At 36.3% G+C, this 15,437-nt stretch overlaps 1 protein-coding gene across 2 annotated transcripts in view; it reads right to left on the reverse strand.

The window, feature by feature from the left end:
- PCSK5 (proprotein convertase subtilisin/kexin type 5) overlaps positions 1-15,437 on the reverse strand; it is a 256,873-nt gene that overhangs the window by 194,465 nt on the left and 46,971 nt on the right. The window lies entirely within an intron of this gene.

The following is a 15,437-nucleotide window of genomic DNA, read 5'->3' on the forward strand; positions in this document are numbered from 1 at the left end:
ATGAGGCAATAGCTTGGTGACATCTGGTGTTAATGGTGGTGGGATGTCCTGAGGGAGAAGGAGGGTGAGAGGGACAATGAGAGGGAGGGATGTGAGACAACAGGACTCATTCAGGAGTCTGAAGGAAAGACACACGTCCCTACTTTTTCCTCAAGGGACAAAAGAGGGTAGCAAAAATGGGGAACATGAAGCTCAGAATATGGTGACAGTCCCATATTCCATTATTAGGAACAGAGTGGGAGTTTTTCCACGTTTTCCTGTGGGCATATGGAGTTCTTGGGGCTGGAATTGTTTCACAGTGCCTTTACTTCTGCAATAAACATCTATGCTACTCGATACCTAGAAGTCTTTTTCCCTTAGAGTCATAAAGAGCCATCAGGTTATGATACCCTTGGTCCCATTATTTGCTTGGGTTGGTATGTCAGAGGAGATTATAACTTGCCAGAGGACAAACTTTAAGCTCATGAAACCATTCTCTTGAGACAGAAGTATAAAAATCACTCTATACCCTCCTTAGACAGCCTTATAGAAATATTTAATCTAACTCTGAAATGCATGCTGTGAAAATTCATTAATAGTGCAGGATCAGACTAAGATGAATGGCTGCTATTTTAGTTTGCCTATAGGGAAGTAAGTACCGTAGGCACCAATGGGCTTTTCACCATTTGAACATGCTATGGTTGATGAATGCAAGGCCCACTACATAGTGTATGAGAAACCCAGGAAGATAAGGCCAAACCACTAGAGGGAGTGGCTAGTTATATTTTGAAGATGAGATCATCTGGCAGAAATGAGAAAAGTAACCCTGAGAAATCTAGTGAGACACAGGAAAGAAAAAGTGTTCAAGAAATGAAAGTTTTGGATAAGGCAAAAAAGTACCAGAAATTTACTTTTTCTACTGTCTCAGAAAATTTGACTCAACTGATTAAATGTTAAAGTCCTTCTGAAATGCTGAATGTTAGTCCAGAAACATATGACAGCTGTAAATGAAATACTGTGCAAAGTAGACAAAGAATGTAAAAATGCTGTGAAATTGGAACGGGTCTTAAAAGAAATTTCAGTAGAGTGTCAGAATTCAAGCTGTATCAGAAAATATAAATATTGCAAAAAGGTTCTGGAGAAGTGCAATTAGCATGCATTGATTTTATGGAGAACTAGGCATAGAACAATGTCTACAGAGCTTTCTAGTAAAAAGATTTTAAGGGTCTTTGGGAGCTGCTGCTAAGCTAAACACTCATCTTTATCACTAAAGACAGATAGATTCTGTTTACTGCAGCACTACTATGAAGGAAGTTCCCCCAGCTGCAGATAAAGTAATTGAGTACGTGGAATGATGCAAATTGAACTGAGAAGTTAATTTTAAACTGATACTAGGAGAACATACAAGCTCGGTATAAGCAGCTTTTATGTACATCAAGGACTAGAAAATGTAATTGGTCTAACTGGAAATGGGAAGAAAATCTCATCCATTACTGTCAGGCTTACAGAGTCTGTGTGTAGGCCACGTCTCAGCTTTGAAATGCAGCACCTGTCAATGATAACTGCCTTACCATTTGCAGGTACCTCAAACAAAACAAAACAAAACAAAAACGCAAAGCAAAACAAACAAACAAACAGGAAATTTGCAGATGGGCAGATGGCACACACACAGAAAACAATAAGGAAAACTATGGTAAGAGCACTGCAAGTGAGAACAATATGCAAACAGATATAACTAAAGGTAAGAGTTGTTAATGTTGTGATTGTTGACAATTCTGCATCCATCACTTTTCCTCGTATTTCAGCTACAAAACACTCTTCATGGCTCCCAGTTTGCATTCTCCCTTGTCATTTCTACTCTCTCTATCAGTCTCTTCTGTAATTCCTGTCTTTTGGCTTTCTGAATCTCAGCTTTCCCAATTTTCTTATCTCTGTTGTAAATATATCTTCTTTTCCAATAGTATTGTCAAATACTATTTTGACATGAATGTGTGCCCAACACAATTCACAAAGCTTCATGAAGTCTTTCAACTAAATGGGGGAATTCTCAGGGAAATATAACATACCTCCTAAAAACTAATTATTTTTTTCAGCTATTATGTTCTATCATGTAAATGCATGAGGCAGCTACAAGAATATTTTTATTTACTTAGAAGTGTAATGAGTTATTTGGATCCATGAGAGACGTAGCATTAATCTGTAAGCTTTTAATAACATAGCCACTCATAAGCAAGTTAGCAGAGGGCTTGACATGTCAGTTTGTACTTTGAAGCCATATGATGACTTTACAGACACAGAATCATTCAGGCTGGAAAAGACCTCTAAGATCCTCTAGTCCAACTTTTAACCTAGTCCTGTCAAGTCCAACAATAAATTATGCTACTAAGTTCTACATCTACACATTTCTTGAAGACCTCCAGGGATAGTGACCTGACCATTTCAATGGCAGCCCGTTCTAATGCCTCACAACTCTTTCAGTAAAGGAATTTCTCCTAATATCCAACCTAAACCTCCCTGGCGCAACTTGAAAATTTCCCTTCATCTCATCACTTGGTGCTCATGAGAAGAGCCCAATCCCCACCTTGCTGCAACCTCCTTTAAGGCAATTGTGAAGCACAATAAGGCTCCCCTGAGCCTACTTTTCTCCAGGTTAAATGACTCCAGCTCCCTCAGCTGCTCCTTCTAAGACTTGTTCTCTAGATCCTTCACCAGCTTTGTTGCCCTTCTTTGCACGCAGTTATAGTTAAACCCATTTTGTTTAAGAAAGCATTAGCAACCATGTGCAATTATTAAGTCTTAAATTTTAAGAGGCTACCATGTATACTACCATGTAGTATAGGAAAGATGAAGTTACATACTTCTACAGCATGCTTTTCTGATGACACAGATGTGGAGTGAGAAGTGATGATGGTCATATAGCCAGTGTAATTTGGATTATTTGTGAAGGTGAACTTATTTAAACCATGTGTTTGTAATATAATTTTATATATATGAAATCATGCAGTTAAGCATGGAGGACCAAGAGTGCAAGTAATGAAAAGAGAGAAAGTGTCTGGAAGCAGAGTAATAGTGAAAAGAATATAAGGAGTAAGGTAGACTGTAACTTCAAGAAGATGTTCTATGAAACCATGTATTATCCTTTGATGGTTAAGCAGTGGGATAGCAAGAAAAGTGGGTCAATGTATTTTTTTAAATGACAGTAACTGACAGAGGCTGTTCCTGGAGTGACATGTGCATGTGTCTAGTATTAATGTTTCAAAAAGGATGCTCTTATAAAATGAGCAATTAGTCCTTGCTGCTTGTTTTCTGAACCAAGTACAGGAAAAAAAGTTTACAACGATTCTTAACAAGCTCAATGTATTTATCTTATCTAAGAGAGGGTAAAGACATGACTTGATTGCAGCATGCAAGTAACTCAACATGGAAGAAGTTTTTGAAGGGGGATGCTCCTATAAGCTATTATGGAGGACAGCCTAACAAGTACAGAATAAGAGAAATATCCATCTACAAAGTGTAAGCTATTTTAATAGTTAATCATTAACACAATGCTCTTACTAGTGTGACTCTTGTACAAATGCAATCTTTAATCTAATATATGTATGTATCACTGAAAGCCTTCCACAGCTCAAAAATTCTTAGCTTGTGATTGTAGATTACCAGTTGCAGCAACTGTTAGTCAAACTAAATGATCTTGATAATCCTCTGCCCTATCTGTGAAATGAATTAACCAAAGTAGTTCAGATCCCGACGCTGGCTGCTATGAGACTAGAGCAACAATGTGTCAGGAACTTCACAGAAACCTCAGTAGGAATTAGGGTCTGGGACAAAAGAACCTTTTTCTGCCATTTAACTGCCCTCAAATACTTGGAGATGGAGTTTTGTTGTCTAAAATTAGATGCTGCTTTAAATATATGCATATCCTAAACAATTCTAAATACTCTCAGAAACATTAATTACTGTGAATAAAATGATCTTCAGTATTTCATTAAATATGTAAAGCAATAATTTTAAAAGATAATTTATATGACACATTCAAATGAGGTGATATTTTGCTTTTTTAGCCCATTTGGCCTTTAGATTATGAGGAGACAAATTAAAAAAAAACATTTTTTATTACTTCTGGATAAATGTTAATCCAAAAGCACCTCTCTGCCTGGATACAGACCATATTAAAACAGAAAAATGCCAGTGTATGTGATTGTTGTGTTATCTATAATAAAGACAAGATCTTTCAAGGCAAATGAACAACTCGATGTAGCATGACTGCATTCATAGTGCTTCTATGGAAAGAGAAAGTGGGGAGAAACATGCTCAAGGCTGTCATTCCATGCTTACTTTAATCTGAACTTTCTCATTTCAATCAAATAATGTAGCACCCCTGTTCACAACTGTCTAGAAACAAAAATGGTGATGACTTAGATTTTATTTATTTATTTTAATCAAAACATATATACAGACATGTAAATTGTTCCCGTCCTTTCTACACAGTGTCACTCCATCAGATCTTCACTGTTCAGTGCCTCTATGGAAGCAACATGGGTCACAACTTGTTTCATTCACCATCACACTCACATAAAACTTCTACATGTTAAGCAACAAAAGAAGATGAATGGCTCAGCCTCAGGTTTATTTTTCCTTTTAGATTGTGGGATAAATCTTAAGTGTGTGTGTGAGACTTTCAAATGTTGAGACAATCTAAGGCTTTTCTAGGGCTTGGCGAAGTAACAAAACAAGCTTACAAAGTGGTTTTGGCTACTCTTGCAGATTCATTCATTGAAAATATCTACTGAAGTAGTGCTCAAGATGTTTTGGTGGCAATACCTTACATAATGTATAACATGATCTTGGGCTATGTCTTAAGTCCCAAACAAGATCAGCTGTTTCATACAGTGTGGTCAATACTTCAAACTTTTGAATATTAAAGAACAAGCAGGCAGACATAGTAAAAACAGGCTGCAAGTCCAATGTGAGCAAGGGTAAAAGACAGAAAACATTTAGATTTCTGTTTTTTCTCACTTGGTCAGTACAATGCAACTTCCCTTTTAACCAAAGGGAAGGTCAATGTTATGCTATGTTTGGGCAAATATTTTCAAAGGACAGACACATAAAACAAAACAATTCTTTCACTTTCACAACATATATATATATAAGTAGTATTTTATCACCACTCTAGAATGAGAGCAGATAGAAACTACATGAGACTGCTTTAAAAGAAGGAAAACCATACCAGGATAGCAAATACACCTAACATGAAATCGAAATCAAGAATGTTGTGATCATCAAGGAAGTTGAAGGAATCTAACTTCTCAATACCATCAACAAAGATAGTCCCACTCCCTTTTCTTTGATTTCTTTGCTGTCTTCTACACTACTTCTCCTGGGTTTGTTCATAAGAGATGAAGCAAGGCATGGGGGCATGGTTGAGAAGCTGGGGCAAAGAGACTGTAGATATTAGGATGTAATGATCATCAGAGGGTTGGAGCACCTCTCTTATAAAGAAAGACAGAGAGATGGGGCTCTTCAGCCTGGAGAAGAGAATGCTCTGGGGCAACTTCACTGTAGCCTTTTAATACTGAAAGGGATCTCATAAAAAGGATGGACAGGGACTCTACTCAGTAGATAATGACAGGACAAGAAGGACTAGTCTTAGACTAAAAGAGATTAGATTTAGATTAGACATTATGACCCTCACTGTAAGGGTAGTGAGGAACTGGAACAGGTTACCCCAGTGAAGCTGTGGATGCCTCATCCCTGGAAGTGTGTAAGGCCAGGTTGGATGGGGCCTTGGTCAGCCTGATTAGTGGGTGTTATCCCTGCCGATGGCAAGGGGTTTGGTTGGCATTGGATGATTTTTTAGGTCCTTTCAAACCCAAGCAATTCTATGATTCTATGATTCTTCATGAGAAATTAAACCTTGAGGCTGTCTTCGGTGTCTAGAAAAATTTCATCTTCAGGTCACTGAGGAAGTTTTCTGAGGAAGGAGGTGAGTGGGCTACAAGAATTTGGGGCGTTCTTTCAGAATCACATTTTCTGTGTGCAGACTGATTCCTTTGCAATTGTAAAGGCTATAAGACTTGTTAAGTAGGCTGTATTAATTCCTCTATCTACATTGCAATTCGTGTAGATAGGGCCTTAGTTAATCAAAGATAGATAGATTTCAGTGTTGCAGCAGCTGGTATCATATAAAGCCCATGATATGGGGCTGTTCATTGAAACACTGTGTCTGAAAGCTTCCTTTGCAACCTACTTGTGGACAGACCAGAGACTTATAAGGAAAAAAAGTCTCCTGATTCAACATTAAATGTGGAGAGATACATGGAAGTTGAACAAAAGGGAAGCTATTCAACCTCTTCATAACCTCAGGAACATTTTTTTCTTTGCTTAAAATTGTATTTTTCTCTAAATGAGTTCTCTGGTTCCCCAATATATTCTTTTGCCATGATTTGATATTCATAAAAACAAAACTTTATCTTCCAAGCAGTAGTTTACTGTTCATTAATAAACTGTCTTGTCCTAAAGACACACAGAAGAAAACCACACTGTATATTTAAGATGTAGTCTCTTATGTATATTTATATTTTACTCTACTTAGGCTTCTGTGCTTATAATATTTGGATTTAATGTAATTTTGAATTGCTTTCAAAACTGGAAATAATTTCCTTGTTCTGTTGGAAATTCACATCAAAATGTTAGTCATGAGTTAGTGAGTTCTAATGGAATAGAAAGGTTAAGACAAAAGTGGTATCAACACCATAAAAGATTCACACTTGTACCCCCTGGGGCTGCATAAGGTTCTTCCCTTTCGCACATTTCCTCCCTCTGGCTACCATGAATTTCTGCCATTTGCTAGAAATATTTTGAAACAGCCAGTCTTTAAGTTTTCACACAATTTATAACCTCCATAGCAAAAGACGAAGGACAGATATTGTCCAAGTTGCTTCTATCCTCAGAATCAGCTTATTTTCCAAAAAGTCCTACCTCTTTGAGGAGAACTGGGAACTTGTGCCGACACGCTCACCTGTATGCAATGTCTGAGTTCAAAATGATCACTTAGTTTAGGTTAGCTTTCACCAAATCCATATTTAAAATACACTAAGGACCTTTCCCATTTGCTGGACTGCATTGTGCTGGACTTCTCTCCAAAATGGTGCCATTAGAGTTACTCTCCTATGCTACTTGTTTCTTCTTTAGCTAGATGAAAATCCTCTTCACAGAGCTTGAACAACAGCTGTAACATGCCACAGATTTTTTGACATAAGAAGCACCTGCAGACAATGCCAAGGATGTCCTGCATCCCCTGAAGTGATGTAGAACACACTCTTGAAGAGAGTGTTTCTCACCGTATTTGATTATTTTTTATTTTTATTTTTAAATGTGGTTGAAAAGGGAGCCTTAGAGTCAGCAAGAATTAAGGTCCTCTGCATATTTGTAACCTTAGTCAAAACATTTGCTTGTGTGATACATGGAAAGAGAGGTTAGGGCACATTTTCTGATGGTATCCTGAGTCAAATGGCATTAGTTTTCATTAAAAAAGAGGAATAATGGTATTTCATGAATGGTTTGAGACCTAATATCGTTGAAAGCTGAACAGTAGTTCTCCTATCTTTTCTTAGTAAAGGAGAGATATGCTACATAGATACTTGCTTGGGTACAGAATGGTTAGGGAATTGTTATATAGAAGCAAAATACTAATTTCCTGTTCCCGGACAGCAATATAGCTACTATTTGTATTAGAAATGTATACAACTTTTATAGGTTACAACTTTGTTTCTGATGAGAGTGAACTGAGCACATCACAACTGTTTGTTCTGTAACAATTGGATAACAAGACAGGCAGTCAAGCTTCAGCATTGATTTGTACACCCTGGCTATGCAATTCTGGTCGCTTTGGAGTTCCTGATGTTTGTATAGCATTCTTTATGTGTAAAAAGCTATAACATATTAAATATACATCATATTTATCAATACTTTTCCTGAAGTACCTGCTTTTTTAGCAAGCTCATCATAAGCAAAATACATAAATTGTTTGAGGCAAGACAGCATTTTATACAGTTAATGAAATTCCCTCTTCCATTTTTTATGGAACAACAAAATAAATTGTTGTGCTCCTTCTGTTTTGTTATTGATTACTTGATTTTGATCAAAAAACAAAAACAATACAAAAACAAAAATTAAAAGTGGATGGATAACTAAGTAGTTGTTCTTGGAAAGTAACAGACAAATTCCTTCACCTTTGAAACAAATAAATAAATAAATAAATGTGCTTTGAGATAAATACATATCTACAAATTTACAGGAATATTTTTTTTCTGTTGAAGAGCTAAGAGAGACAAAACCTTAAGCATACCAAATTGCACCCCAATATAACACATTTTGCAGTTGTTAATGTTAGCAATTTTCTGTCCACTTAATCTTACATGTCATTTATTGTTAGCTGTTTTATTTTGAACTACAGCTAAAGAGAGATATTATGTCTCACTAGAACTTCAGCACAGATTTTGTGATACTACCATTTCCTCATTAGTTGTAGAAAGAACCCTGTAAAAAGCAGTTGAGAAAAATGTAGCATTCTACAGAAATGGTATTTCACAGAAGAGGATTACACAGAAAAGTACCTGCAGTTTCTTAATGTGGCTTGGTTGCTACTCAGAAAAAAAATATTTTAAATAAATTCTTGAAAGATAAAATAAAAGTGGATACTATCCCTCTGAAGATAAAATCACTGTAGTAAATAGGCAGAGAAATGTGTGCTATTGCTATATGATTTATTACCAAACCTTTGACACCTGGGAAAAGCTCTTCCAAAACACGTATGGAAATTATTTCTGTATTCTGTATTTCTGCTTCTTGGTTCAGCGAAAATACTGGCACAATCCCTGAACAGTGCTGACTTTCATTTCATGTTTCCTGGCCATTTACAAGGTTGCTTACCTTGAAGTCACAACTGCATGTCCCAAAAGAACAGATCAAGTAGCCTATCCGTTCTTTCTGTCATTAGATATTTGTCAATCTTGCTAAAGTAGTTGCATTAATAATATGTATTTTCTTCAGTAGATAAGGATAAAATCATTTCTTCTGCTTTCTGACTACCCAAAGTATGCTGCTGTTTTCCAAGAGGAAATGAATTTAGGTGAAACTGTGTATTGCATGACCTTACACTATTAGTTTTAGCCTGTCCACAGAGAACAAGAGGTATGTTTTCATACACAGATTTGCAAGGTAATATTTTGACAGGAAGTTTGATTCTTTCTACTACCACTTTCACTGAAGCTATGTCATGGATGATTGTCTTCTTAACATTCTGAAAAACGAAGGGTTTGATGTTCTTGTGTAATAAAAAAAATAATACAAAAAGCACATGCAAAAACCCAACCAAGTTACAAAATATGCACAAAACTTAGAAATATTTCATGCCACCTAATAAAGAACAATGATTGGCATCAACTGCACAGACAGAAAGAAAGAGAGAATAATCTTTTGGAAAACAGTAAGAAGACAGTGAGGTTTTTCCTTAGCTGCCAATGCCTTGCATAGGTTGGTCTGAAATAAATTGTTAGGAGGTAGTAAAGGCGGATGATATGTATTCATTTGTTGTGGTGTTACCATGTGGCAGGTGAAAATCTGTCCCAGATTCTGTTTCCTCTGTGCCTGGACTTGCACTTGGACTGTGTGACCTCTCCTTCTCACTCCACCTCCCTCCAGCCCACTCAGGCTCTTGTCACTCCCTCTTTTGTCCCCCTCTGTCTCCTTCCACAATCCCACTTGCCTTAGCTGACCTCATTAAGGGCCAGGCCAGGATCATAAAATCCTCAGCTCTGCCACTTGCACTTGGAGTTGGGAGAGAGACACAAGACAAGCCAACTCCTCACAGACAGCAACAGCAGCGTAGAGAAAGCAACTAGCTTGTCTAACTTTTCTCCCACAAGTTATTTCAGAGCTGCAGGACCTTATGATTCACACTACTCACTGGTGGTAAAGGTTTAGTAGCCCTATTCTGGCTGTCTTCTAGAGTCTGGTGCTACATAGCACCAGAGCAGAACTGTCTGTCCCTTCCTGTGGATGCTAGAGTAAGTCACCTGGTTGCTCACAAATATAGCAGGACTGCTACAATCTGCTGATGTGGCACACTAGAAGAGCTTCCTGAAGCAATAAAGCTGGGTTTGCCAGTTCCTTCACCAAATCTAACAGCAATGCTCACTTCAGTGTCCTTGTTGAAAGTGAAAAGTAGCAACTTTACCTGGGTTTTGCTTTCAGCATCAGAGCTGAAGGCAGCCAGCTCCAGATGCCACTATTAGAGAGCTCGTCGGAATGCATAGACTGCTCTCAGTTATGGTATAAATGACATTTAATCTGTCTGCACCAAAAATCTTTTTGTGCAGGTATAAAATCGTGACTGAAACATACTGGGAGATAAGTTAAACTCAGCAACTCAGTGCATTTAACAACACCCAGTTCCAGCACTGATGTTCCCTTTAAAAACTGCTTCCAGTGCTAGCCATGTGACCATATGCTGTTTCTCTTTATTTACCAACTTGTCATTCACAGTAAAATTTGTGCATCTGTTTGTCCTTTCAGTTCAGTTTTGGAAACTGGGAATGCTCTTCCTAAAGCCCACAGAGTTAAGTCAGAATATAACCATTTGGAGAAGCAGTACATTCAGGAGTTATATCTTTGTTTTGTATTTACAGATTTCTATCACTAGCATTTTTATTTTTAATATAAAAAAATAGGCTTTTTCAGTAACGAAATTGCATTATATCTAATGGATTTTAATTTACTTTAAATAAACATAACAATTTAAAATAATACTTTTTTCTTTTTTTTTTTTATTTTTTGTTTTCTGTTTTTAAAAAAGGCCATGCAAATTAGCATCTGACAGTGCATTTCTGTTTTATTCCCTCTTTCAGAGAAAACTACACTATAGAGAAGTACAGTGCAGTTTTACAAAGTCCTTCTTCTGGGTTCCAAATGAAGGACTATTAGGTTCTCTGCTTTCAGCATTTGGTGTTTCACCAACTCACAAAGCATGTTTTTTGTTTAGAAAGAAAGAATAATGAGGAATGTATGCGAAAAGAAAATAAAAGTTGATAACAGGGAAGAGATTCAGAAAAAAAAAATAATAAAAGATTTTTCAGAAGAGGAAGGACTTAGTTTGGAGAAATGCACAGCAAAAATTGACCTTAAAAAGATTTAAGAAAGACGGTGAGCTGACATCACTGTGGACCTTAGGTTTATATAAAGCAAAATTGGAGTTTTCCATCGATAATATTTTTAATTGTACTTAATATTAGTTTGGAATGTGTTTAGCAATGGCGATGAAAAGACAGTGTTTACATACATAGTAAGTGGTGTGCTTCTTCCTCCATTCCAAGCACCTTATGAATGTGACTATCTAGCTCATTTTCTATCTGAGAAGCTGGCAGGCAAGTTCATATGTTCCACTCCTTGTTGTGGTTTACAGCAATAGTAATATTGTCAGCTATTACCTAGGCTATTAGGTAAGGCTCACTGTTACATAAATTTTCACTATGATCCCTAAGTATGAATTTTAGGGACCACAGCTAGCTTCTTTAAGCATAACAGCATTTTTAAAGTTGTATTATTTACTTCTGTGGGTAGGTCAGTTATCTTATGCTGTAGTTTCTCAGAGGAATACAATCTTACCCCAGTGATTTACTGCAATTGGCTTTCCAGGTTTGCACTGGTTCTCTCTGACAGTGCCATGACTTCTCCAGATATGAGGAGTAACCTCTGGATACACATTTCCTCTTCAGCGGCATCCAATCATAAGAAAACATTTGGCTTCTAAACTTTAACTATCGTATTTATTCTTATGTGCTCTAGAGAACAGTGCATCTCCCTCCAGCCTCACATCTCAAAACATTGTACCTCTCTTCCTGTAAAAATTCTCAGTTCTACAAAAATACCCTATAATACATTCAATTCCTGTCCAGCAGTAACTAGGACATACAGAGTAGAAAGAACCTGGTAGGAAGTGAAAAATTATTCTCTAAATTGGAGAATCCTGTCAGATTAGCAGTTATTACTAACAATAGAAGGGATGATAACAGTACTGGAGAGGATTAAACTCAATCAGTTGAAAAATACTTGTTCCTGTCTGAACTAACTGCAAAGACATGGTCTGTGTCTTTGTAGTCTAACAATGGCTTATTAAAAAATAAACAATGGCTAAATTAAATTCTCCTCTTTACATTCTATTTTACAAAACTATGCAAAGAGGCCCAGCATAACAGCAGAGCTAGACTGCAGCTGCAGAAAGCACCTCTTGTATGTCCATATAACTCCAGCTTCACTGACCATTACCAACCTTTTCTGAAGCAGGAGGCAAAAAGAAACAGTCAGCAATCAGTCTTGTGATTGAAGTCTAGTAAATTTCTTTAAAAGTGAGTAAAAATTGGTTTTATTAACCATATCTTCCCAAATATATATATTTATCTTCACCTTCTTCACTTTTTATGACCATTTCTCTATGCAAGCAAGATGAGGAAACTCATTAAACCAACTGGCAGGAATGGTGACATTGGTTAGGCACAAAGTCCTCTTAGTCATTCCAAAGACATTGTTTGCTGTTACTACAAGTTAAGTAAAATGGTTTCAGATAGCAGTAGGATTTTAGGGTTGACTTCGACCTTTTTCAGTTATGCAAACGGATTGTTTATAGTCCATCCAGTTATTGACAAACAGACTATTTTGTCAACACCAGTGAAAGAGAAGACATTTAGTAGAACATGATGGTATGTAGATAGCTGAGGTCTGGGGATGTCATGCAGGATTTAGCTTTCTCCTGACTCAATATTTGGAAAGGGATGTTAACTAAGGAGCTTCCTTCCCTTTGATTTTATTTCTTTGCTATCAGTCCTAAGCAAGCTGGACCCAAGCCTGTAGGTCATTTTCAAACAGTATTTGAACAGTGGCTCTTATGTGAAGTTTCACGTGTTACTTGATCTATAAAAAGATTCTCTTTTACCCTTTAAATACGGATGCCCGAAAAATCAGGGGTCATGATCAAGCAGGTGCCTTTTTTTTTTTTTTTTTTTTTTTTCCAGCTTTCATTGCTTTGAGTGAGCAAAGACATACGAAAATTGTCTTTACCTGGGTATTAGAAAGCAATGGAAACAGTAATTTCTCAATAGAAAATCCTCTAGCAATGAAAAAGTACAAACATACATGTTTAGGTGATGAGTGGCTCTGGAAACTCTGTCTGCTTTGGCTTCTACTGAGCTGTAAAGTGTTAAATATCTATTTTTGTAATCTCTCTACTCTTTCTAGGAATGTGTTTAGAGTAAATGGAGAAAAATAGAGCAATAAAAAATACCTTTCAATTTGTTTACAGAATAGATCTTGAGAGATACTTTTAACCTTTGTGATGACCCAAAACAGAGAGAAGGCCTGAATCACCTTTGTAACTTCTTGCCATGGATCTCACACAAACAAAAATGTATTATTTCTAATCTGGACTATTAAAATTACAAGGCAAAGTACTTGTGAAGATGAAGATGGGGGAGAAGAACATTAATCAGATTTTGTTTGACAAAGTCTTTGAATAAAAGGTCTTGTGTCAACAAATCTGAACTACATTTACAGCTCTGTTAGAGATTATACCAGTTCAACGGCCAAAGGTATCAATCTTAACCACAACCAAGTTACTTATTAACCAAAATGCAAACCTGTACATGATAATACCTTATTACTTTCTCAATAACATGTCTGCTGCCAGCAACCTAATAACCCCCTTCTGACATAACAGTGACTGAAACCTTTAACTAACCTGAAATTCCCTTATTTTCCCCAACTTATAAAGATAAATAGGATTAACAAAAGTAGCTATGGTTACAATCACAAATGCAGTCATATGAGGATATCTGGTAATGACCCAAGTCAGTCCTGAAGTCAACTCATTCACATATTTTTAGCTAGTCTCTCTGCTGCAATAATGTATGCACTAAGACTTCCTGATCGCTCTTAACAAAATGTCATCAAACCACTACCACTAAAGATATTGCAAATATACAAGAGTTATTCAACAGAGGTAAATGCAATCAGCCAGGGACAGTGCCTCCCCAGACAGCCTGTATATGAGGATACCTTTTTTTCAGGTACAGAAATGAAAATATTCTGAAAGTTGTACATGACCAGCGGTACAGATCGCTTGTTGTCCTAGCAGGTTTTCCTTGATAGGCTGACAACAGTGAGGAAGCCATGAAGCAATATTGGTAGGCAACACAACTGATTAATTAAAAACTACTACCTTCCTGAACAAAATTACAGGCAACTGTGATAAGCACCTATTACTAATCTGAAACGAAACAAACCAACCAAACAAGCAAGCTAATTCAATTCCATTAAAAACCTATGTTGACACTAAAAAACTTGCATGCAAATCCAGGAACATGAAGGAGAAATTACATAAACTACTGTAAAACATACTGGTGGGCTTTTGCTCACTACTATTATTTTCTTGAAATTTGTTTCTTTCTATTCAAACACAGAGTTGAAAGTATGTAACAATAACAGCAGGCTACCTAAGGTTAAATCACTGCTTTTTTGCTATTTTCTAGTTTTAATTGAAAAAGCTAAAAAATAAAAAATAAAATAAATAAAATAAAAAAAGAGAGAAAAAAAATTGAGAGGACACTGTTACAATCTACTGCCATTTATTGAAATCTGTCTGTCACCTTATGTACATATTTATAGGATAAGTAGACTGAATAAACACATGTATTAAAGATAACAAGTACACACATTAAAATCAACTGGAAAAAAGTCCTGCCATGATCCAATTACACAAAATTATACAGCTTTCACAAAGAACTTCTGAGAAGTATTATATTTTGAATAAAAGCTGTTTTCAAGGTGGACAATGAACTGCTTAAAAAACCCTCTGCTGTATCAACACAATGCAGCAATTAAAAAAATGAATTTCTACTGTAGGATAGAAATGTAGGATAGATACTGCCTCAAACACTGCAATCTCCAATAGTTCAGAAAAATTATGATGGAACCACTTTTCCATGGGAAAAGATGAGTCAATAGTACAGTTCTTTAATAAAAATGAGAGGAGTTTTGGAATTGAAGTTATTACTTTGCCTCTTATTAAAATACTGGAGTTCTGGAAACTGAAAAGCAAAGCTACTATACTTTTTGGCTGGTGACATGCTCATGTGTGAAATATACTTGAAGATGAGGATTTCTGGCTATCTGCATTTATTAAGAGCACCTATTTAGAGTTAGCTGCAAATTGCTGTAACCCTACTTTCCCTATTATTTTATTTATTTATTTTTATTTTTTTAATGCATGCAACAATGAACTCCAAGTCAGAATGAAATGAATATAAAAATGATTTAAAATATTTGTTACGCTGTGTTAGGACAAACTTATTTATTCACATAAAATAATAAACTAATGCTTTGGAATTAACAAAAAGTCTGAAAAGACA

This window comes from Aythya ferina, assembly GCF_964211825.1.
Source record: "Aythya ferina genome assembly, chromosome: Z".
Taxonomy (NCBI): Eukaryota; Metazoa; Chordata; class Aves; order Anseriformes; family Anatidae; genus Aythya; species Aythya ferina.